This window comes from Cydia fagiglandana, chromosome 23, assembly GCF_963556715.1.
Source record: "Cydia fagiglandana chromosome 23, ilCydFagi1.1, whole genome shotgun sequence".
Lineage (NCBI taxonomy): Eukaryota > Metazoa > Arthropoda > Insecta > Lepidoptera > Tortricidae > Cydia > Cydia fagiglandana.
In genome coordinates, this window is record NC_085954.1 from 10,941,203 (window position 1) to 10,968,568 (window position 27,366).

General features: G+C 36.4%; 1 long non-coding RNA gene across 1 annotated transcript; it reads left to right on the top strand.

The window, feature by feature from the left end:
- Positions 1 to 1,386: 1,386 nt before the first annotated feature.
- Positions 1,387 to 10,024, top strand: LOC134675960 (uncharacterized). The gene is made up of 4 exons (XR_010099832.1): positions 1,387 to 1,431; positions 6,444 to 6,464; positions 6,998 to 7,060; positions 9,856 to 10,024. It is a non-coding gene; the product is annotated as an uncharacterized LOC134675960 (long non-coding RNA).
- Positions 10,025 to 27,366: the final 17,342 nt, after the last annotated feature.

Below are 27,366 nucleotides of genomic sequence, written 5' to 3' on the forward strand. Positions count from 1 at the left end.
GCGGGCACAGCTAGTAACACAAAACTAAAATTCATTCAGAACATAAATATTTGTGCCAAAAGGTCCTCACTCAGCTTCTTGTCACGTATCCTAGGACACACAACGTGACGCTGATTTTCAGTGAGGCCAGGGGGCCGATTTTTAAATTTCGACCACTCTATTTCGTGTATTTCGTTAAAAAATATCTCCACTCTAGGCATTTAAATTCTACTAATAGAATTGAAATCGAGTGGTCAATACCAATAGATTCCAAATTTCGATCGCTCGTGTTTAAAAAAATAGCATATCGCCGTTTTCCACCGATTTTCGAGTGACGAAATCGAGCGATCGAAATTCAAAAATCGGCCCCCTGGTAAAAGACTAAAGCTAAAATGAGTGGGTCAAATTGTGTTTTTTGAAAAATAAATTATAGCCAGCATTCAATAAATGTAGTATGTATGGTGCTTTGGGTATGGTGCTTTACGCACACTAGTAGTGTCTCATCTCCTCCCCCTGTTGCAACCTCCCCCCCCCCCCCCTTTTAGCATGAAATATGTCCCGGTTGACAGTTTTCTTTTATTTTTTGGGGAAAGTATACAATATAGGAAAAAAGTGTCAATGAAAGAAATAATCCCTATTAAATTCTTAACAAAAAGGTAATATTCATATTTTTATATGACGCACCATATTCATGTTATGGCTAGATGAATTTCGACAAAATTTTACCGTTTAAAAACATGTTGAAGTTCATTATAACATAGTACGTGAAAGTACTGAAAGAAATCTTACACGGAGAATAACCTTGCAAGCTTATTCTCCCTATAAGATTTCTTTCAGTACTATCACGTACTATGTTATATTGAAATTCAACAAGTTAATACATGAATATGGTGAGTCTAACCAAAATGTTGTATTTAACCTTTTTTGTTTAAAATTTATTAAGGATTATTTCTTACCTTGACACTTTATTCCTAACTCTAATACTTTTCTCAAAAATTAAAAAAAACCGTCTACCGGGACATATTACATTCTAAAAGGGGGGGTTGCGTCACGGGGAGGGGATGGGACGCTAGTGTGCGTAAAGCACCATTCCCAAAGGTAACATAATATACTACATTCATTGAATGCTGGCTATAATTTGTTTGTCTTCCCCATACATTAGAACACAACTTGACCGAATAAAACTAAAAAGGTGGCAGAACCAAAACATAAGAATTCATCAGTGAATAAAAGTGAAAACAAAAAAACCTAAAAAAACTGTATAAGTAAATTATAAAGTATAAGGCTATTTGATTTTATATATATTATGTATGATCTTTGTCGCGCGCGTATGTGTATGTGTGTGTGTGTATTTAATATAGCTAACCTAAGTATTATTCGTTCAATAATATTTTTTTTTACTTGTAGATTTTCATTAATACCAGGCTTAGTTCGATCACAAATAAACTTAATGTAAGTATTTTTCGTTTATTTTATTTTAGGGTGGACAGATACAATTGAAGTTATGTTTACAAAAACAACATAACTGACTACACTGGTTGGCACCTGAAACGATTAACAATGTTCTTAAAAAAGTGTCAACCGCTCTAAGCAGTTATGTTGTTTTTGTAAACATCCCTTCAATTTCAAATTACAAGGCTAAATTCAATAAAAACTTTTGCCAAAAAAAGAAAATCGACTTCAAAAAGGATGAAATAAAATATTATCCTTTTTTAAGTATATGCTTTACCAACTGATATGTTTGAAGTCGGTGCCAAGCCAAATTTTGAAGCATACCATGCTTTTGGTGAGATTCGATAAGGATGCGGCTATAAAAGTATGTACGTTGGATTGCCTTACACGACGACAATGAACGTACTTTCTGTAGGGACCTAATAAGTAAGAACACACCTCAGAACATACGATCGAACCAGGGATCGTAACCGGTTTTCAAAAATCATTTGATATCGCTCTTAAACCGTTATCTTTATTTTTTCCAATAGGTACCTATAATAGCATGCAAGTGTGGGATTGGGACGGGAGTTATATCCCGTTTCTGTCCCTTATCCAGAGGAACATATTTCAAAATGTAAAGTAATTCAAGGAATTTACCTTCATGCCAAATTTCACCTAAAACGCTTCAGTTGTTTAGCCGTGAAAATATGATAAAGGGGCAGACATAATTACTTTCACGTTTATAATATTAGTACAGTTGTATTGGGAGTTATACAACACACATAAACCTCAATACAACTTTACACAAATACCTACAAGTTTATTGGGACATGAAGCTAATTATTTTTGACTGGACTGGTATTGTTACTACTTGGCTTGGCACCGACTACAAACATATGAGTTGGTAACGCATATTATATAGCCATATACGTACTTAAAAAAGGACATTCAATTATCTATAATATTACTTATGTATATATAATGTTATTTTTAATACAGTTGCTCAAAAAGTGCTACTTTACGTAGCTGTTTAGCGTGCGGAAAATTGGTTATCTCGAACTAGTGCTTTTTACTTTTCCAATTTTTTAAAATTTATACTTGTTCCAATTCACGACTACTTATTGATGAGTGTTAATATTACTTTCCTTTAAACGTCGTAATCAGCATAAAAACCTACCGTTAATGTAAGAATACGAAAAATATTACATATTTCATATTTAATTACTTACCTCTTCATGATTATAACACGTTTATTTTTTAATATTCAATATTGAAAATTCCGTTCTTAATAAGTTGACTGGAATGGAACGGAATAGCTGCCAAACGCCCATAGATATAATATACTTAAAGACGACGTCTAACCGAGCTGTCACTGTTACCACTTTTGTTTAGTGTACGATTAACAATGTTTTTCTTATTTTTTCGCAACTGTATTAAAAAAAGTCGTTCGATACACGTGCGGAAATATCATTCTTCACTCGTCCCGAGTCTTGCCACTCGCCTGCGGCTCGTGGCAAGATCTCTCGGTACTCGTGAAGTAATGACATACCTTCCGCACTAGCATCGAAATGTACTATTATTATAGTTTAGTGTTTTTTTTCTTTCCAAATTTATTTTAACAGTATTCTAAGCCTGCTGCACCAACTAGATCTTTCGGTTTAGCCCATGGTTGACTGGAGAGAATGCATGATAGAGAATGCCTTCTGGCATTAAGTCCGCCATTTGTACTCTTCATTTATTCTGCAATAAAGTTTAAATAAAAATAAATAATAATTATTTTATTTCGTCTGTTTTGAAGTTGGTTTTCTTTTTTTAGGTTTCCGTACCCAAAGGGACTAAAACGGGACCCTATTACTAAGACTCCGCTGTCGGTCCGTCCGTCCGTCTATCTGTCACGAGGCTGTATCTCGTGATCTGTGATAGCTAGATAGCTGAAATTTTCACAGATGATGTATTTCTGTTGCCGCTATAACAACACAACAAAATAAAATAAAGATTTAAGTAGGGCTCACATACAACAAACGTGATTTTTGACCGAAGTTAAGCAACGCAAGGCAAGCTGGGGCCTCCGAGGTTAATTAGGACCATATACGTAGCGACCTTGGAACCAATACGCCGCAACCGTATGGGTCCCGGCCGCAAGAAAAATAAGCGTCCAGAAGCAGCTGGTAGCGGTGCAACGAGGGATAGCGCATAAACTGTGCCAATCAGAGAAGCGCGAGAAGAGAAGAGAGCAGCATGTACACACTCGTTCTCGGTCTGTCTCGGGGTCTCTCGACGAGAGGACAGCCCGCAAAAGGTTAAAATAAGATCAAAACCATAAATTGTGAAATCTGAATCAGTCTCTGAATCGTTGTCAGTCATTAACTATATTTCATTTGTCGGTTTCCATTAGGTATTTATAATTTAAGTTACACGGGTATGCTTACGCATGTGTCAGATATGTCCGATTTGATTACAGACAGACACCAGAATAAAACTATAACATTAAATCTTGTAAAATAACTTATGCGACGTAAACAATATATCAATATATGGAGGAGACAGTACATAAAAAATATTATGTAGGTATATTTTTATGTACTCGTATATAACTAATCTTATTGCTTAATCTCCAGACGGCCAAGTTAAACAAAGGGGAAAAAAAGGTATTTATTTAGAGTTATCAATTTACTAGTTGCGTAGCAACTATTATTTGTAGTATCGCTAGCAGGCGTATCTGCTTGATAAAATTTACTTTAGTATTAGTAAGCACCTTATTATTGGTGAAATCTCAATATAACTTGGGAAATCCAATCTGGTTGATATAGAAAATTCTTACAGTAGATGTCGCTATGCGTCTAATATAAGCTTCTGTAGCTCAGTTGATTAAGAGCGATCGGACTGAAGTGTCGAAATGTATTAAATTAAGTTTTTTTTTTCTCCATTTTAACTATCCACGGGTTTTCCACTTTAAGCTAGCTTGCTTTTCGAACTTTAATTTTTGCTTACTAACATTATATTAAAAGTTTGATAATCAGCATCAGGCTACGCAATTTCTGCAGCTTATTTTGATAACACAGTATGTGGAAGTGTGATCATAGACGTCAAACTACTATAAAATTATTTCGTTTAAAATACCTAACACTTGTACAGCCGGTGCTATCAAATATGTTGCCACAGAATAAAAAATAGTACTAAGTACAGAAGACTCACTCTCTAACAAAACGCGTCTGTTACGATCAGCATAGATATGGCCGCTAGATGGCGACAGCGCCACGCGCGGCTCATGGCAAACCCCAATTGGGGCCGAACTGATGTACTTTTAGCTACCTGTAGCAAAGCGACGAAATCGCGGAGTGAGACACGCCTGATGTTGCAGAGTTAGTGTAGCCTGACTCTAATTACTTAATTTTCTTCTTTATAGTTAAACTTTGCAAAATAATTTTTCGAAAGTAAAACGTCTAAACATACTTATTTTATTTCAGCTGGTACATATTTCACTTTTAATTATTAACAACATGGCCTTGTCAGGAATAGCAATTTATTACTATGGTGAATTTATTACTTTAGTTCCTTGGAGCTTGGGACGGATGCTGGTATGGGATGCTACCTGTGTAGACACGCTGGCACTGTCCCACCTCCAACAGACTATTGTAAAAGCGGGCGGGGCGGCGGAAAGCGCCGAAATTCTAAAACGTAACAAATATATAAAAGCCTCGGTAGAGAGTACCATTTTGTACCGTTTGGAGTTGAAACTCTAGGTCCATGGGGTCCCAGCGCGCATAAGTTGTTCGCAGAAATCGCGAAGCGTCTGGTTGACGTAACTGGTGACCGAAGAGCTGGCGGCTACCTCGCACAACGTATCAGTATTGCGATACAGAGGGGAAATGCCGCCAGCATCCTTGATACAATGTCTCAGGGGCCTATTTTAGATTTAAGCTAATTATTAATTTCGTTTAGTTGTACCACTGTATATATATTGTATGTAAATAAATGTTTTGAAGTTTATTTATTACTTACACTTCCACACTCTCTCACCGTGTAATAATTATGTATGTACCTACTTATGCAAAGTGTGCAAAGTAAGCTTGATCCCACTCATATGGTGTAAAAAAAAAAATAGCCCATTCATAAAAAAAAATTACACTAGAAAAAAAAACATTTTTATTTTTAATAAAATTTCAAAAAAATATTTCTTTGTTAAACAAACGCTTACCTATATCTAATAATACAGTAATTTTATACATTTGGCATTTGCGTCAAATCCGGTAGTTCTGATTTTTTGCAGACCTGTTTATGATGTTGAGCCAATGAATAATCCAAGTTTGAGATCCCGAGCGCCGAACGCAACTTTGTGGAATTACGAAAAATCGCGAAAATTTCAATTTTCTTTTCGATTTGGGCGATTAAAGGCTAAAAGCTAAAAAGCTAAGGCTAGTTTTTGATAGTACCTTCTCAAAGAGATTTTAAAGTGGACTAAATTTTCCCCTTCGGCCGCGTACGCAACCGGAGCTTCGTAACCAGTTGCGATCGAAGACTTTTTCCGTCTTCTACGAAACCAGTTGCGATCAAAAACTATTTTCTTCTCATACGTAACCAGTTACGATCAAATATTTTTTGTTTTTGTACGAAACCTCTTAGTCGTTCATAAAACCAGCAAAAACTTTCTTATTGTACATTTTAATGTACTAATTAATAATGTACACGTTTACAGGTAATTAAGTGTATTAATGTCCTATAGCTACTTTATAATGGCACTTTCTATTAGGTGCAGAATTCACTTAGAAGGACACTATTACTTTTTATATTTCATAAATGGACGTAGTTTAGCGTAAAAGATCCATCCTCTAAAATTTGTCATTTAAATGAATGACTTTTCCGTTTGAAAGAAAGTTCAAATTTCACTAACAAATTTTTGTGGATTGGATCTTTTACCCTAAACTACGTCCAAATATGGACCCAATGTCGCAAGTAGGTACCTACATATTATAATTATTTGTAATTTATTGTAATAGAAATATATTTATAATTTAATCTTTTTTCTATAGTTAAATAATCTGCTCCTCGAGGTATGTATAAAAAATAATACTACATTAGAAGAGTTATTGTTTGTAGTAAAGAAGAAAAGTCTAAAAAAAATGCCATACACTGCAACATAAGTTTTATGGACACGAATACAACATGCCAACTAATAGTAGCTAGGTCGGTACTCTTGTCCTACATTACATAATAGTAAACTAACTGCAAATTTCCTGCGTTAGTTAATTAATCGCGTGCGTAACAACCTACTGCAGTCGTTATCCGAATTATCACCTTTAATTGAAATGAAAATGAAAAAAGGTTTAATGAGGCAAACGAACATTTCACTAAAACAAATAGACAGTAGTCTCCAAACTAGGCCGAGCCTGTATCTTGAGGACCATAGAGAATTCCTAAGTATTTAAATTTAATGTAAAAAAAACAGTAAAAGATTTATTTTCCATCCTAAAACCAAATGTCTGGTGTTTGACGGACCTAGAATCACCTGCCTTTTTATTTGTAACTATCTAATTCTTACAATTAGAAACATTGTAAAAAGCGTATTTTACGTAAAACCTTTCAGGGAATTACAAATGAGGCACTGAAGTCGACGGGCGACTTCCAAGCGAAGTTGACGAAAATATTGGTAAGTTATAATGTATACAGGGTGAAATTTAAATCACTGGCCATATTCATTCCAGGCACTAGGTTACACTTAAGGAATCTATTTAGCGAAAAAAAAGAGTACATTTTTTTTTAATTTTCATTTTTCAATTTTTAAATACTTTCCACGAGTCGTGGTCACCCTATTACCACAAATGTAAACAAACCTAATAGTAGGTTTTAACAACAACATCAGCAAAACCCTTATCTGACCTTCACTAAACCTTATAATCGTTGCAATAGGGTCCACCTAGTTAGTGTTGGCGATGGTAGGCAGGTTTATCAATTTCGAGGGTAGTCTAAACCATTCCGCGCTAGCGGTAAACATAACGGTTAGCATAAATGATTAGTCACTCGTCACTCGCCAACCTTAAAATAATAATCGCGCGCGTACTAAGGTTTAAAAAAATGTTTTCGAACCGGGAATATTAGGAAATGGTACGGTGTTATTTATTAAGTGGTGAGTGTTTACGTGGTGCACAAAGATTATACGAAATGGAATCCGTTCCACGCCTTCGCAGACAAGGATTGAATCCAAGAGTACCATCTCGTGGGACTTTCGTTAATTGCGTCGATTTTTAATCAAATTTACGTAAGTTGATTCAATTTTTTAAATACGCCTGAATGCAAAGATTACTGACCTATAGTTTTTACTTATTGTTTTTAAGCCAAGGACGTTTTGCTAATAATCATTAGTCAGAAATAACATTTTAGATTAAAAATAGGTTGCCTTTGCATTTTGACGGTTCTAAGCCCGTTAATATGAAAGGAAAAATTAGCAACTTATGTAGGTAATCTCGCTGCAATAGGGTTCATAATCGTGACGCGATTGCAAACAGCGGGAGGGGCGGGGTGTCAATGACCTTAACTGATAAGAGAGAAACGGGTGTAGTGGGTAGTTGTCGGTTCACCATAACGTACGAGGTTTTTAGGACAACTTGATGATGAGTTATTTCGAAAAAAATGTATAAAAACACGTGTTTAATATTTTTTCAAGTCTTTCGGTTGTTTCAATTTGGCCAGTGAATTAAATTTCACCCTGTATACCGGGTGTGACCTGTAACATGAGCAAATAATGAAAACATAGATTGAACTGCTCAAACGATGACACTTTTGTTCAACAACTTCAAAAAATTATGAAGTATTTAGACTCCCTATTTTTCATACAAAATAAATATTTGTCGGAGCGTGACTCCAGGAGGATGTATTGCAGCGCTACAGTTCATAGTTAAAGACGCCTGTATAAAGTCGATTAGCAATGTTTGGCTACCTATTACTGGGTTGTAACGAAATTCATAATGTTGCGTAGAGAGTAACGCCATCTATTGGCGTGTTGTTGAACTAAGATGACAGGTGGCTTTGGAACGTCAAGAAGTCTCTCTTGGGTGCACGTAGGCACGAGTGGGCAGTTTTGTCGTTATGTTGGTGGACCGGTCGAGTAGGTGTGCCTGCTTGACTTAAAAGGCGGGAGCGGTGAGGCTCCGGAGGCAGTCTTGATTGAGCCGCGCTAGTGATCGGACATTAGCCAACCTCGTGCCTAATTCGCCACGTTCCTGAAGGCTCATACCTGAAGGATTATTCTGAAAGCTTATAGAATCCAACGTTCTTTAACCATTTAGCTAAGTGTTTTATTCCAAGTGTTATTTTGATTTCTTACGTGTGATTAAAAGCTTACCTTTGTAAAGAGAAGAAGTGTTGTTTTGAAAAGATGTGTCCCGCCGAGTTTGTTGCCGGTCCCATATTGGGATTACCCTTCTCCAATTGAGAAGGATTTAAATCTTCTCGGGTCAGAGGTGTACGGTTGGAGCCGGCCTAGTTTGACTTCAATAAAGACTTGAACGATTTCATGTGATCCTTTTATTAGTGCAATCCAAATACATCCGAATAGCGACTAGATATTTTAGTAGGCACTAGTATGGTTAACAAGTCCGAAAGTTTATTTCATGCACTGGTAGCATACTGAGTTAGCTGTGAAGTAATACATTGAGATACTACGCCCACCCGCCATCCTGTACACACCCCATGGTGGTCTGCCTCCGTCATATTATTTTCAATGGACGCCATTGCCACGCCATATCATTTTGATTGACGTTGCTTGTCACGCCTTAAACATTACAAAATTCGCAATACATTGCGTCTTGGAATAAACTTTAAAGTGTATTAAATATCAAACCACAAGTTACTTTGAAAAGTTGCTGAAGAAATGTTGGTCAGTATGAGGAGTACAGCCTACAGTTATATTTTTTGCTCATATTACAAGCCACACCCGGTATAAGTTTTTTTTTTTCAACTATTATTATAGTTCATTAGTAGGTCCTCGCTTTCAATACGGGCGGCCTATAACTATTATTACTTCGTTTCATTAGTTTTTATGGATGTAATATTATGCAGTTTATTTAGGTATATAAAATAATATAGATATAATTACCTATATAAGTACAGCGAGTTGCAAAATGTCATGATCACATTATGAATGAATTCATTCATAAATTAGTGTCCATGATTTTTTGCAGCTTTGAGACCTGGGAATTAAGGCCATAGAGAGAGCGAGCTGTGTCTCCTGTGTGTCTAAAATTTCATACATTTTGGCGGAATAAGTACAATTCACGTTTTTAGAATTTTAGAGTGACAAAAACACGTATTGTATACTTATTTGTATGTAAAGCTTCTACTCGATACTCTAATTCGCTTCATTTTAAATATTTGCATTACAATTTCTAGCAACAAACACCTAGATGTTTAACTATTTTATATATTACTTTATAATTCTTTTTTCAGGATAAAGAAAATGCTCCTATGCCAGCAAAAATGGTACGCTTATTATTAGTATCTTTATTTAAAAATATACTAAAAAGTAAATAATTACTAGTGGATATAACTAATAGTGCGCTCTAATATCATTCAGAAGGAACATTTCAAATATGAATTTCTATTAAAAGTTAGTTTAATTGAGGATATTCCTCCTCTTTCTTCTTTTAATATAGGTACCTACTATGATAATGAGGTGCTATATGTACACAATATATATTATTCATGAAAACTTTGTCTTCATTATAAAATAATCTTTTCACCTCAGCAGCTCGAACAAGGGTACTTTGCTTCTTAAAAACAGTGAGCAAAATGCGATTTTTCTCACTGAGTGAGACAAAATGAGTGAGCAAAATCGCATTTTGCTCACTGAGTGAGACAAAATGTCATTCGAGTGACCTTTATAGTCAAATGTCATTTCAACATGCGGGGTCTAATACAAGTTCGATATACTTGGGTTCTATTATCTCTGTCCCTCTAGGTATGTTCTTACTGCTTAGGGTGAAATTTTTTGTGTACTACACGAGATCAAAGTTATTTACATCTCGTGCGCTTTTGAATCCCTCTCTACACTCAAGAATCTTTCGCTTGCACGGGACTCAAAATAAGCACTCGAAGAAATATCAAACTTTGATCTCTTGTTGTACAAATAACTATTAGCGTGATTGAAAAGATGATACATAACAAAACAACACATTCGACTCGGTGCTGTCAAGTCAACCACCATAGATTACAAATGTTGTTTCAATCAATGGCGTTCAGCGTCCAAGTCGAGCTTAAGGCCCCGGCCCTGTTTGTTCAGGTTCTTCTCTCACTCTACTGACCGTAAGCGTGAGCGAGATGGCACATACTATCCGCTATCCTGGGCACTTACATGCCCAGGACAATATATAGTATGTTTTTGAATTTTAATTTATGTAAATAAAAAAAAGTACCTAATCGCTGAGTTAGATCAAACATAATATTAGGCATTTTTAGAAGCAAATTATTATTTTTTGCTTTTGTGCACAAATTGCTACCAATTTTTAATATACGAGTAAGGTGCGTTTGTTACCTTTGTTTTGGGAGCGAAAGTAAATATTTCAATTCGATGAAGTTATTCGAGAAAATCCTTAAGAATGCTAAACATTATTGGCAATCGTATTGTGATCTAAAATAGCGCTCCGATCATTCAAAAGCTGCTTGCTGAACCTACTGCACCTTAAACTCGGTCGGAGCGTGCGTTTCATAGCCGATGTGTTAAGGTTAAATAACCTTATATTTTCACGCTTTTATCAAAACGTTGTGCTAACGAATATATTTGTTTACAGCTGGTTTGTAGCTACTGATTAAAAATTAATTTAATATATTCTATTCTATTTTTATTTGTTTCTTTAGTCTGAAAAATCTTCTTAATCATATTAATGTATTCTAAAAAAACTGCTGTAGCTAGCTGGTATTATCATGCCGCGATCAGAAAGGGATTAGAAATAACAGATCTCCATACACTTACGTCAAAATCAATATGGATTGACAGCTATCTCAATCCCTTTTTAATTGCGATTCAGTAATAGTAGGTACAGAGTCAGATCGAAGGGAAAGGATCCAGAGGACGATCACACGACGCAACGTTATCGATCAATGTCACCAATGGATAGACATCGCAAGGGAAAGTTTGAAGTCCAACAATAAAACCGGAAATGAAGACCAGCCATGTGCGTCATTTAAAACGGCCACGACCGACAACAGTAAATGACTTCTAAAGAAGAAAAAAAAACGAAATTTGAGAATTTAAGATAAATATTCAAACTTATTAAGTAGGAATGAATCTACACAAAATTTCAAAGGCAACAATAACTTTTACGTAAAAACATGTTACAAATATAATAATATGTATATTTCTAAAATAAAAAGGAACGTGTTTAAAATAGATTCTAATTCATTTATTTTTGTTATCAATAGGTCGCGCAAATTATATCACAGGTATGACGTTCATATTATTGTAACACATTATTTTAGTTTTAGACCTGTACTGCACAAAATTGACAAAATAAAAAAACAATGCACATATGGCGGACTCAATGTTATTTTTTCTATTAGGTATAAGTATTTGTTCTAAAATAAACCTAAAAACCTAAAGATAAAACAAATTTAATTTAACACGTTCACTGCGGCAAGCCAAAACCTTTACCTAAAATGTAGTGCGTTACGAGGCCTAATCCGCCCCGTAGTGGTTTACACCTTGGTGCGTTACGGGTATAAAAGTGCCCCGTACACCCAAGTCTGTTAAAACTGCTGTAAAGTCCTGAAATATTTTATTGTAAATTTTTTTTTCTGTCTAACTTAAAGAGTATGAAATTACCTACGTCATGTTCCCTTCGCACGTAGATACGATAAATACATATGAAATTATATAGAAATGAAAAGACGGGGTTATTTACTCCCCGTGTCGCACTAAAATTGAAAAACTACGGGGCTTAGCAAACCCCGTAACGCACATACCTTATTTATGTCGATAAATTAATAGTGATGGGAAATAAAACAAACGATATTTTAGCGCTTACTATTGTAATAATTAGACATCGTTTTTCAGGTAGAAACCTAAAGTTTTAATATAAAAAAACGTCACTTTCGGACACACATATCTGGAACTGATTGGTGTAAAAATTGATTACTGAGCAGCCGTCAACAATACGTAACAATCAGTGATATGATATCTCGAGAAGTATATTTTTTGTTCTAAATTATACCAATTGTTAACTACATTGTTTTTGCAATAACACCATTCTAGCATGCGTCCCAAATGCATTATTTTTAATTTATCGATAAGAAGTCTTGCAATGCTGACTGCACTAGTGACTTTGTGGTCATAACCCCGTACGGGCCAGCCGAAATCTATACGGGGTTCATTGGAACCCGTATCGCACTAGAAGGCGAAATTTATTCCCTGGTCGGTACGGGGTTCCTGAGACCTCGTATATTTTGAATATACCACTTTGTTATACTTTTGACAAGAAATTCAAATGTATATTTGTCTTTATCATAGTCATAAAAATATCCATGATACAGCTTCCGCACCAGCGAGTAAACACGATTTTTTAGTCTCCGCACTGAATGATGACATCGTACGGGGCTTAAAAGCCCCCGTAACGCAGTGAACGTGTTAAATATAGCAGAAAATAAGTGACGCAATCAAGTCGGTAGTGTATTTGAGATATATTATTCATTATATAATTATTAAAGTGGGCCAAAATGGTTACCGAGTGGTGGCAGGCCGAAAAAGAGATGGTGGGACGACTTGAACGCATTTTATAAGCTGTTGGACACTAAGGGCGGGTTGCACCATGCCCATTTGATGTGCTGATCATAGCTAAAAATGGCACTAACGAACGCTAACTGCATATTTGGGTTGCACCATGCCTAATGTCTGTTAAAAAGTTACGCTGCCCTTAACCGGCCGTAGACGACTGGTTAACGATTTGATCGCCTGATAAAAATGGCGGCACTTTGTTGAACTTGTCCGTATTTCATGAATTTATATTTGATGTTTCCATAATTTTAGAAAATACGTTATTTAAATTATTAAAAAAATGTTGATAACAATAAAATGTGGAAGTTTCTAAACGTAAAAACGTGTGACAGTTGACATGAATGTGTGAGTTGCTCTAAAAGTCATTTTAATTGGGAAGACTCGTGTTTCATAAATACATTAATCGAACGAGCGAGCGAAGCAAACGAAGTTTTTACATTCGACTTGGGACACGCGGCTGGCTAGGGGCACGTCCCGGCATTTCGATGTTTTTAAGCTGAACTATCAGAGGATAGTTTGATACTCAAGAACTTAAGTAAGTTTGTTATAATTTAAATGAAATTGGGTAAACGTATAGTTGGGGGCATTATATTTTAGTCATTAAATTATGAACAGGCTCGATCAAGGGGTTATTGAGCTAGAAGAGCTTAGAAGGCTAAAAAGCTATTTTTGAGGGGTCTTGGTATTCTAGTCATCTTTTTGCAAGAAAGTATGGTCGAGTTTGGTATCAAATGATGGTGCTCGGCTTGCACTTTTATAATATAGTTTTTAAATTTACCATTTTGAAATAATTAGCAAGATAAAAATAAACATAATATAGGTATTTGACATTTGACAGGAAATATTTCGGCTTACCACAGATACAGTATCAGTTAAGGGCTCCACAGACCTTGTGCATGCATCCATGCGATTTTTGATCCATTGCCGCCTAAAGTGGGACATAGAATAGTAGAAATAAAATACAATGGAACTCTAAAATTTCCATACTATAGTCGGTCAAACAAGTTTGTCAGTAGAAAAAGGCGCGATATTAAAATTTTCTATGGGACGATAACCCTTCGCGCCTACATTTTTTAGCCGCTTTTTTCTACTAACGGAAATGGCTTGACAGACTAAAAATGTTGCCATGTGTAAGCATTTTACGTCAAAAATGTGACAGCTACGTAGAAAGTGGCGCCCTCATTTATTAACCGACTTCCAAATCTCAAAAGGAGGAGATTCGATTATGATTTTTTTTATGTTTGTTACTCCATATCTCCGTCATTACTGGACCGATTTTGAAAATTATTTTTTTGGTTGTATGTATATGCATACAGATTAGTCCGGTTTTTGTCAAAACCCAATTCTGATGATGAGATCCATGAGGAATCGAGGGAATTCCTCAAATCTTAAAGGCATACATATAGTGATTTATGTGTTTTATCAACAAATCAAACATATATGTACATTCAAAAAAGTGACATTTTATGAAGTGGAACTGCTGATGATGATCAGAACGGAACTCTTCAACAAAGCATAGTTCACGTTTGGCGATTTGTCCTCTTCTTTATGTTTGTTAAGCAAGTTAAGTTTTTAAGCCACATTTTTGTCAAGCTTGAAGTCTGATGGTGGTATCCACGAGGAATCGAGGGAACTCCTCAAATATTAAAGGCATGCGTATAGAGATTTGTGTATTTTCATCAGAAAATCAAGAATTTACATTAAAAACTGTCGCATTTGATGAAGTGGAACTACTGATGATGATCAGAACAGAACTCTTCAATGACTACACGTTTGGCGATTTCGAATTTCGATTTTGACGGAGCTGGCCCTGGAGCCAGACCCGACCCGAATCCGATCTCTTATCTGGACCTGAACTCGGACCTGGACCCGGACTTGGACCTGGACATGGACCTGGACCAAGACCTACACCTGGACCTCGACCTGGACCTGGTCTTGAACCCGGAATTGGACCCAGACCCGGACTCAGACCCGGACTCGGACCTTGACCCGGAAATCCACTGATACCTAAGCTACATAAACCACTATGATTACCTACCATAAAATGTAGGTATAAAGTATAATGACGCCAAACTTAAAAGAAGTATTTAAGAGTAACATGCCGGTCAGCTTGAAGACTAAAGTCATGAATACATGCTTATTACCTTGTCTGACATACGGCTGTCAGACGTGGAGGTTTACCCAAAGAGCTATGGAAAAGTTAAGGACTTGCCAGCGCGGAATGGAGCGGAGTATGCTGAACATCAAAAAAGTACAAAAGATTAACCATACAAAAATAAGACAACACACAAAGAGCTATCAGCTATGCCAAAAAACTTAAATGGAGGTGGGCAGGCCATGTATCACGTACCCAAGACAGGCGCTGGACAGTAAGGGTAACGTCATGGAAGCGACCTCTAGGAAAAAGAGGGAAAGGAAGATCCACTATGAGATGGCAAAATGATGTTACCAAAATTGCCGGGCCAAATTGGATACAAGTGGCCAAGGATCGAGATACATGGAGGGCTTTGGAGGAGGCCTTCACCTGTGAACACGGGGTTCTTGAATAACTATTTAAAAAATAAATAAAATAGGTATGTAAACAAATTTTAAAAATGTTTAAGAAATAAAAGGCTTTTTTTTATATTTTTTTTTTATAATTGTCATCTGATGCTTTAGATTGCGTTTAATTACCAATTTTTATTTTTATTAAAATTTTTCTTCTAAAAACTAGGTAACTATTTTGTCGAGGGATTGGCATTGTATCAAATATGATGCATATTATTTTCCGAAACTGGAAAATCCTGGATTTTTTCCCTTATTTTTCATTGTCTAGTATGCTCAATAGGCGACGAAAAACTAAAAAAATGTTTACCTATATTTAAGATATTTTGAGCCTTGCCAAGATAAGGGTTAAAATCAATTTAAAAGGCTTTTGCTTATTGCAATCAAGATAAAAATGATAAATCCTTTTGACAAATCTACCGAGGACGAACTATGATATGTATTCGAAAACAGCGAGATGGCAACTATATGCATCTACTGTAGTCTAGTAGTAGACTACTAGTCTGCCTCTGAAAATCGTAACCCGCTACAGTGTAACCGGCTAGCTAGAGCGGTAAAAGAAAACCAAGTTCTTTGCAATAAACAATATAATATGAAAATATGTACAATAAAATAAACTAATTTCTGTCAGTACTTGAATCTAAACCAATAAAATATCGTCACTGGCCTTAGCGTTCTTGAATCCCATTCTTTGTCGAACCGTACGATCAACTTTATGAGGCCGCGGTTGCGGGAGTCAGCTTTGGCAACGCAGGCTCAGCGAGGTCCGTGGGTAGAGAAAAGCTTCAGCAGCAAACGTCCAAATAATAAACAGCAACAGTAATAAATAGCTCTTCAATTTAAAGGTAGAAGAAAGGGCTGGAACAATCGTACGTTCTTAGACTTGTAGTCGAAACCTAACCCAAGCCTTATTCCGTTACAAGAACCAGTGACATGTATTATGTACAAATAAGACTTGGATTAGGTTTAATTTCAACATAAACCTAAACTTAATGCTATATATACAATTATACCAACTTTACCTGCATTAGTGGCAGCCCTAGTATTAAACTTTATCACTAATTATAACCATACAGTATTATTAAAATAATAATTACAGAATTGCAATCTCCAACAACATTTCCAAAGGAAAAATTTATGAATAAAAAACAAAAGACGGGCGAGACCCTTAGCTTTTTTATTTACAACCGGCCAGTGCGCGCGGTGACTGTAAATGCAGGTTTGCCATGTTACAACAGAAGTGAACTATGTTTAGAACTATAAACGTACATAAAACAAGATGCGAAATATAAAATCAAATATTTTAGTGTGAAGCAAATATAATAATAGGTATTGGCACAATTCCAAACTAGTTGGCATACCTAATAGGTTATAATAAAAGTGAGAAAAATGAGTAATGCAAAAGTGATTATAATATTACACTTCAACTCCTACTTATGATTCGGTCAAATTGTGTTTTTTGAAAAGCCTTTTATGAATGTAGTATGATACCTTTGGGTATGGTGCTTTACGCACGCTAGCTTCCTCTTTCCTTCCCCTACCGCAACCCCCCCTTTTTGCATGAAATATGTCCAGAACAACTAACTTGTTTTAAAGGAACTTATATATGCTTATCGGATGCAGAAAGGAACAATTCCCCTATTTGTCCTGGCATTTTGCCACGGCACGTGGGAGCCTGGGGTCCGCTTGGCAACTAACGCTTAGACCAAGCAGTTTTAAATTAAAGTACAAAAGTAACTCGAATGCCTGCTACTGACTAACAGTTAACAATATAATTGGATTTTTTTCCCTAACTATCGTCTTTGCTTCATAGTTGTAGATAGCGTAGTTAGCGCAAGTAATCACTTATGCATGCTTGTGCTTAGGGCTCTGAAAGAAAAGAACTGAAAGTAGGAAGCTATAAGTATTAAACTAATAAGATAACTTACCGGGCAATGTCGCTCTTTGTTTGATTCCGATTTCAGCTAGGCCATTCAACAATCGTAGTCAGACATTTCATTTAGACTGCCATGAAAATATTTACATTGCTTTTATTATATAACCAAAAATATATTCAGGAATTGCAGAAATTGTTGAATATTTAGATTTAAAAGCTGGAAGGAAAGTTTAGTTCGTGCCTACAAAAGCCTTTCTCGTTGTTGAGAATTTTGACAACTTTGACAAGTATGACTGGGTTGCTATATAAAAAATAATTCTACCATAAAAAAATCGTAGGATTGCGATCATAATACGGCAACACGATTAGCAATCAGTTATTTTAGCGTTCCGTTATTTTTTAGTTGGTGCAACGCATTTTATTTAGCAATCGTTAAGACCCCCACTTCAGCGTTAAAATTTAGCGATCCTTACGTTAGCAGGTGGTTTGGTGCAACCCGCCCTTAATAAGGCTAACAAATTTCCATTATTTCAGTTGGAAAGCCCAAAAGTGAAGAATTATTTTAGTCTAGTTTACAATAAATTTGGTTTCTGATTATAATCAAGAGCAATCGATATAGGTACGAAAGGATAGATCACTTTATTCTATTCCTATTGAGTGTCTTTTACTTTCTTGAAATGATTTAGTTTTCCTTCAAATAAATTTAATACAGGAGTGGCTTAAGCAAGCAAGAAAATTTCAATCATACCAAGGTCGTAGATGTATGGTATGTTGGATGTTTCAAATTGTCTTTCCAAATGCACGATAGTCCTTCTATAATGTTTTTTTACTCCTAACCTGCATAAATGGTTGTCCTTTACAGGGAATCATAAGAAGTGTAAATGAGGTAACACCACAAATAATTATCGATGGTACATGTAAAGGTTCTCGTTTGTATGGGTATTATAAATTTCTCAAACTGTAGCCAGAAGACACGCCACCCCCTTATTTTGTTACACTTATTATGTTGATAATAAACACCAAGTTATGTGATTTTACTTATTATGTTTTTTACTCCTAACTTGCATAAATGGTTGTCCTTTACAGGAACTCAGAAGAAGAATAACTGAGGTAACACCACAAATAATTATCGATGGTACATGTAAAGGTGGTTCGCGTTTGTATGGGAATAAATTTTTCAAACTGTAGCCAGAAAACACACCACCCCCTTATTTTGTTACACTTGCTATGTTGACAATAAACACCAAGTCATGTAATTTTACCTCTACTACAAAAGGGTACTCTAAGACTTTGAAAAAAATGTAATTTTGTATCAAACCCAAAATAATAATTTTTCAGATTTTCATTTTAGTCATTATTTTTACACTGTTCGAACATGTGATTTATAAGTTATGAAATCGAAACATTTTTGTTTCTATATTTTATAAGAGAAAGTGTCTAGAGAAAATTGATTGAGTTGTATGACGCATATTCACATACATTTAATACGCATATTCACATAATTTTAAGGACTGTCACTAAGCTGACGTATAAAATTTGTATGGATTTTATTTTATTTTTAATCAATATTCCTTTTGAAAAAAATAGTAGCTAAGTCCTCAAGCCCAAGCCTCAAGCCCTCTCGCGCATGAGAGGAGGCCTGTTCTCAGCAGTGGGACGTATATAGGCTGAAATGATGATAAATAATGATGATGAGTAGCTAAGTACACTTTTTCTAAAAACCTTACATACACATGCTATAGTCTCTGGTGTTCACTTAATTATACGGCAAATGATGATGATGGAATTTCCTTTTTCAGGGTTGCTACTTTTGACTCACAGATTGATTAGGGAAGGGGAGCCAATCCAATTTTTGATGCAAAATTTTGACCTAATTTTGCCCCCAAAATTTGTAAAAAAAATAAAGTTTTGCTATGTGGTCAAGTTTGGTATCATTTTCGTGTAACTCAAGGATGCTTAATTTGTTTCTGATATTTAATTTATACGGTTTCATATAAATAATTTAAAAAAATGAAAAATAAAAATTTGCTATTTTTTTTTTCGAATTATAGCCTATATTTTTCCTTTTTGTAATATGCACACAAAAAATAAAAATTTCTTGAAAAAGCCCCACTATTCTTCGTTATAAAAAGTATACATATGGCATATTTAATATACAAAATGAACAAAAAAAAATGAAATGTAGATCTACTTTCGACAACACATTGAACAAGATACAACGATGTGAGCTAAGTGATTTACGGCGTTTGATGATGATGAGATCCCTTTTTATTATACATTGTGAGCTCTTAGAACCCTTAGATCATTTTAGGAAGGAGAGCCACCTTGATTTTTGGTACGGTTGGGATGAAAGGTGGGGTAGATTTGTCCCATACAATCATAAATTTATGCGAGCACCTGTTTAGGTTTCTGCAATAAAGTTTGGTAACATTTTCGAGTAAATCAAAAGAAAGTAATCATGTAGATAATTAAATCTTCAAAATACAAATTAATATTGTAAATATTGACTAATATTTAAATAATTTTCCTCCGTATAGCTACGTCCTCGGTCGGATTACGTTGTGCACCAAGCATAAGCAATGTTAAAGAGTGTTTACAAATATAGTCGTCGATAATTTAAGAGTTAGACTCTTGTCGGTGTAGCTCTCTCCATTTGACTCTGTCCAGGGCCGCCTCCTTGAGTTCCTTATACGACATTACAGCTACCTTTTCTTTTATTTGTGTTATGTAGCTTATCCTCGGCCTTCCCCATCCTCTCTTGCCTGCAATCTTTCCTTCTATTATGTTATTTATAAAAGCGTCATGTCGTATCAGATGACCAATCATTTTCCCTCTCCTACTCTCTATTGTCCTCAACAGTTGCCTTTTCTCTCCTACTCTTTTTAACACTTCTTCATTTGTGATTTTTTCTGTCCATTTGATCTTTTCCATTCTCCACCAGCAATACAAATATATAGGTAGTAAAATCTTTAAAATACGAAATAATGTAATTATTAGTCCATTTTCCTTTTTTTTCTTTTAATTTACTCGATAATGACACCAAACTTAATGCAGAAACCTAAACAGATGCTTTCATAAATTTATGATTGTATGGGACAGATCATCCCCACCCTTTCATCTACACCGCACCAAAAATCAAAGGGGCTCCCGTTCCTAAAATGTTCTAAGGGTTCTCATCAAACGCGGTAATTCTCATAGCTGTTGTAACACGGGTGTTTTAAAAGGGGGTAAAATAAATGAATGGAAAGCTCCGGCTTGTCTAAAATGGAAACAGCCATGTTAACAAAATAAATTAAATCAAAATAAAATAAAATAAACTAAATGGAAACCTTGCTGTAGGAAAGCTAAGAGGAGAAACAATTAAACAAATTTATATCTAATAAACTTTATTCCCAACCAATTATTTCAAAAGCTCAGTGGCAAAGCTGGGTCGCTTCACAGGTTCAAGTTATGAAGGTTTACACCAATTAATTAAATACTAAAAAAAACTAAATTCCGAAATACCTAAGTTTTATGCACCAGAACTTTCAAAACTTTAAATTAAAAAAACTACTTCTCTTCAAATACATTTTAAATTTGTAGCTGAGCGCAGATGCCCTACAAAATTCAAGGATGCATTGGACCGACCTCAAAACAGCTGCTGGAACTGGAGCAGCGGGGAGTGACCTCTCCTATCCCCGGGAAGCTGACTGCTGACCTGGTTGGAGCCGGCCAGTGCAGATGGCGTGGGACAGATCCCACAGCATTTTAAAAGTTCCGAACATCTTCAAAATAAATTTCATAAGAAATCGAAAGCTCTTAAAACATCTTGAAACATCTAGAAGCATCGAAAGCTTCTAGAAACATCTAGAAACATTCTAGAAACATCCCGGCTCCGCACTGGAAGCTGTTAGGACTTCTGGCGGAGCGCTCCCTTCCCTCGAGCAGGAGTCAACTTCAGTGGAACACACCGAAGGACTCGAACTGCTTCCACCATTTTGACCACCATGTGGAATGTGTGGTCTTATCACAAAATAGGGCTCATGCGAGCGTGCGTCCCCGGAGGGGTCCACACATCAAAAGTGCATGTCACCTCAGAATCATCTCCTCATATGTTCAGAACAAAAGGCAAAAAACAAAAGTAGGGTGCCAATCCCTGAAGACACAAATCCTTCGAAAATTCTGAACTGATTTATCAAGGAACTCTTTCTTGAGCCTAAGAAATATATTTTATCATTAAATCTAATAATGTTTCATTCCAGAGCCACTTTGTCAGTCTGTAATTTCTATGTTTTGTTTTACATCAATATTATTTTTTATCTAAAAAAGTCATACCTAAATCATAGAAAGTTTTCCTGGAGTGACAACATAAATATCTCAAGTTTTAATTATTTTTACTTATATGACAACCCCGACAACAGATAAGCATCAAAAGGTGCATCTGAATGCAACAGATTATGCAAAGAAGTGCAATCAATCGAGTTAGTTTGGGATATTGTTAAAAACGTTGAAAGAAGAAAAAGAATTCAACCCAAAAATATTAATTTAAAATCCAAGAAAATGTCTACGTTACACTGTAACTCATAGTATCTTTGTATACTATTCAGTGAACTAGTGGTCAAAAGTAGGTCTGCATTTCATTTTTTTCTCGCTACATTTTTAGAATTAGCCATGTGTATACTTTTTATAACGAGAAATAGTAGAGCTATATTATGATTTTTTTATGTATAATAAAAAATGAGAAAAATTTAGGCATTTAGTCGAAAAAAAAAATGGAAAAAAAAATATTTTTCATATTATTTATATAAAACCGTATTAATTAAATATCAGAAATGAATTTAGCATCCTTGATTTACCCGAAAATTATACCAAACTTGAGCACATAGCAAAAGTTATTTTTTTACACATTTCGAGGGACACCCGGACCCTTAGATCAAAATATTGCATCTAAAATTCGATTGGCTCCCCTTCCTAAATCAATCTGAGTCAAAAGGAGCAACTCTGCAAAAGGAAATTCTATCATCATCAATTGCCGTAGATAGCACTTTTTTGTCGTGAGCGCCACGGACTACTATGCATTCACTGTTCGAGCCAATATAGTTTAATATCATAATTTCTTAAAAGATGGCGCTGTTACAAATATAAACTAGGTAGCGGTAGTTCATCATGGAATGTACATAATATATAATGTCAAATATGTGAATAAATGATTGGTAATTGGTATTGGTAACTTAGCAACTGATTCAAACAAAGTGGTCCTTCGAGTTGAGAAGTGAAGTGACTTAAGTGACATAGACAGTGCATTCAACAGTGTACTTTAATTACAGTACAATAGAATCTAAAATCGAACTTAGGTGTCAGTGACTTAGAACATTTAGAATTATTTCAAGAAGCCGTCAGTCAAAATTGTCATCAAAATTACAAAATTATAATTAAAGATTTCGGGAAGATAAGATAAATAAAATATATACATACATATTAAGACCTACGATTACACCCAGAAAATTCGCCGCTATAAATCAGTGCTATTTACAAAGATTAGAATTTATTAAGTTGGAAAAAACAAGATTTGAGAAACAGAAGAATAGAACACATCAAAATTTTTTCCATGTCAAACAAAACAATCATAATTTTAGTGTGAATTTTCATAGTTTCAAAGAATAGTTATCTCAAAAATCTCAAAATGTCTCAAGAATTACCTGGTTTATTAGCCGAGCAAGAAAATATTTGTGGACTAATTCTCAAAGCACAAGCGAACTTCAAGAAAACACCAAATTAAGCGAGATTAACAAGAGGATACATCAAGACAAGAAAAGAATCCATAGAATAATATTTTAGTCAGTTCGTAGAAAACAATCGAGCCTTGATAAAAATATCAACACCGTCAGACAAAGCGAAGTACGAATATTTCAAAGACGATGTATATTCAGCATGCGAGGACATGTTCCTAGATTTGAAAGCCGAGATGGCAGATATGCTTGAGGTTTCGACGACAGGTTGTACGAGCAGCACTAATCCAACACCAAGCACAAGCAGGGATGACGTGAAGCTACCTAAAATAGATATAGCGAAGTTTACCGGTAACTACCAAGACTGGACTTCGTTTTACGACATGTTTACGTCACTCATCCACAACAAAGAGAACTTGAGCAGCGTCCAAAAGATGCATTATTTAAAAAGCTACTTGTTTGGAGAACCTGCTCAACTGTTGGATCATCTAGCCGTCACTGAAACAAACTACGAATTGGCATGACTCACGCAGCATAACAGGTGTAACAACAAGAGAGTTATAGTTAATTCCATCTTAAGCAAGTTAATGAACCAAAAGAAAATTCACACGGGCACTGCTAAAGCGATTCGAGAGATATTAGATACAACTATGGAGTGCCTTAACAAGCTGAAAATACAAAATATTAATACAAGTTCATGGGATACATTTATTATACACAATCATTGTTGAAAAGTTAGACACCGAAATACATAAAGAGTGGGAGGAAGAAGCAAGTAACCTGAACCTCACAGAGTTACCTACAATGGTCATGTTCAAGAAGTTCTTAGAAAAGAGATTCCGAGTTTTAGAGATGATGCAACCTACCCAAACAACGAACATGAACATGAAAAGTACCTACCGAAGCACCCAGAGAGATCTTAACGTCACTGTCGAGTCTGTCATTTCACGTGTCACCAGCTATCAAGTGTCCTGGATGTAAATCTTCGCTTCCCAAAGGTGACAATAGCCAGACCCCTATTCGTGACCGAAACTCAATCTGTAGCATGAATGCTAGCTTGAACACTAGTTATACGGCAAAGGATACCATCACACAATTTCGAGGGTCCCGCTTTCCACAGGAGAAAAGCAACACTGAGGAGAAGAATACTGAGAAAATGGACATTTCAGCGTTGGTGCTGGAGGTCCGGGAACTGCGGAAAGAGGTATGCGTCCTTGCAAGCTTGCGTCACCAAATGGAAGAGCTTAAAGCACAAGTTACAGGAATGTCATACTTACAACATAAGATCAATGAATATGAGAAGAAAGTAGCAGAACAAAACAGAACAATCGAGGATCTTCAGAAGATGACGCTTACATCTAAAGCAAGTTCTAAAAGAAATAGGAGGCGGAAAGGAAAGAATCGGGAAAAGGCTGATAGTAGCACTGAAAATGATGAGCCCGCGGAGTCATCACCTACGAAGCAGGCAATCACTGAAACGGAAATGCCGGCATCATCAGCTCGCTTACAGCAGCCGAGAGCAGTATTGTCTGAGTCTAAAGATTCAACATACAGTCAAATAACACAAAGGATACCCCAGGGCAGCAAGCAGAAAGACGAAACCGCCAAACTTACAAATGACCTGCAAACAGCCCATGTGGCGAAGACTGGAAAACGTATCTCAGTGCGAGGAACTGCGGGCCCACAAATTACAGCACTCAGGGCGGTCGAGGAGCGAAAGTACCTGCACCTCTGGAACATGCAGTCTGGACCGGATGAAATTTTAGCTTACGTGAAAAGCCTTTGCGACGAGATGACTTGCTCGGTTGTGGAGTTGAAGACAAGAGGTGACTACCGTTCTTTCAAAATTGGAGTACCTGTTGCTTGTTTTACTAAATGTCTGTCTCCGGACGTGTGGCCAGTTAACGCTAGAGTCAAAGAGTGGTTTTTTCGTGGAGCCACAGGAGCGTACCGACAATAAATCAAGCAGCGAGAGAGCGCAACAGAGGAAATCTAAACCTGCCGTTCATGTTGTCTACCAAAATGTCAGAGGGCTGAACACCAAGCTGAGACACTTCCGACAATCTCTCGCTAGTTGTGAAAATGACATAGTTGCCGTTACAGAAAGCTTTTTAACGGATTCCGTGGAAGACGCGGAAGCTGTACATACTAATTGGAAACTACTACGTCGTGACCGGGCAACGGGTTCCCGCGGCGGAGGGGTTCTGCTAGCTTGCAGGCCCGGTGTCACTATGAGGAGACGTCAGGACCTAGAGACATCTGCAGGTGAAGATCTATGGGCAACCGTTACAACGGAGCAGTCTTCATTTCACATCTGTGTTGTGTATATCCATCCGAGAGCCACAGATGAAATGTACATGCAGTGGTTTAATAAAGTGGAGTCTATAGTGACGTCTCTAAAGCAAACTATAATTATAGTAGGTGACCTAAACATTAATCCAACATATGCTTCTCAAAATGTTCTTAACTACTATGCCTATTTCTTATCTGTTTGTGGTCTGAAAGAGATGAATGGTGTGTTGAATGCATATGGTGGTAAGCTAGATGTAGTGCTGGTGTCAGAACTTGTTAAGGCGTCCGTTTCTGAAGTTACAGGAAGCGGTCTTGTCCCTAATCGCGACGCGTACCATCCTCCTTTGAATATTTTAATTTCCATTGAGCGTAAATGTGGCGAAGCGAAGAGTAGTAACCCCAGTAATATTAAATCACAACATGATTATAATTTTGCGAAGGGTAATTACGAGTATCTTTACGAGTATTTAACCAAAGCGTCCTGGAATGAAGTGCTTCAAGCACAAGACGTAGACCTGGCTGTTGAGGCATTTTATAGAATCATTTACTATGCCTTTGACGTTGCGATCCCAAAAAAAGCACGTGCAAGCTCGATGTGTAGACAATATCCAGTATGGTTTAGTGCAGATATCATCAAGGATTTAAAACACAAAGCAAATCTGCATAGGGATTGGAAAAAAAGTAAAGACGTCTTTGTTTATAATTGTTATTCTTCCTTACGCGCTGATATAAAGGGCAGAATTTCTTGCGCTTATGATAATTATGTTAGTGGGCTAGAAGCAAGGATAAATGGCAATCCTCGTGCATTCTGGCAGCATATAGGCTCCTTAAAGGCAAAAGGCGGTTTTGAAGCTATTGTTCGGCACAACGGGAAGGACCACACTGGTCCGGAATCTGCAAATGCCTTTGCAGACTTTTTTGCTAGTGTGTTTCTGTCTGATGTGCCGCAACTTGACTATAAGGCTGTCAACAACCAAGACCAAAGTCGAACAGCTAATTATGTTCATATACCAGCAATCGAGCCGCGTGATGTAGATTCAGCCATCAAAAGACTAAAACCGCGAAGTTCGGTGGGTCCTGATAGCATCCCTGCCTACGTGATCAAAGGTTGTAAGGACTGTTTAATTCCTCCTATTTGTCACATTTTTAATCTGTCATTGTCAATTGGACGGTACCCTGACTGTTGGAAAATCACTCGCGTCAGCCCAATACCAAAATCTAGCGATGTATCTAATGTTGAGAACTACAGGCCTATTGCTATCCTATCAGTTTTAGCTAAACTATTTGAATCCGTCTTGCATAAATTGATAGTCTCGCAGCTCTCACCCTTTTTATGCAATTCTCAACATGGCTTCAGAGCAAATAGGTCAATTGAATCCAACCTCCTCACTTTAGTTGACATAATTTCGAGGCATTTGGATGAGGGTCAGCAGGTTGATGTCCTCTATCTAGACTTTAAAAAGGCGTTCGATCGCGTTGACAACGACGTTCTGCTACACAAACTATGCCGTATTGGTTTCTCACCTAAGCTCCTTAAGTTCTTTGCAAGTTACTTATGTGATAGGAAGCAATTTGTCAAACACGGAAGTTATGTGTCTAAGGAGTATTCAACGCGTTCGGGTGTTAGCCAAGGGTCGATCTTAGGTCCACTGCTGTTTGGCATTATGATCAACGATCTTGAGGAAACCGTTGAACATGCCAAATGTCTACTCTACGCGGACGACCTGAAACTAATACTTGGAGTCAGGAATTTGGCTGACTGTAAAAAATTA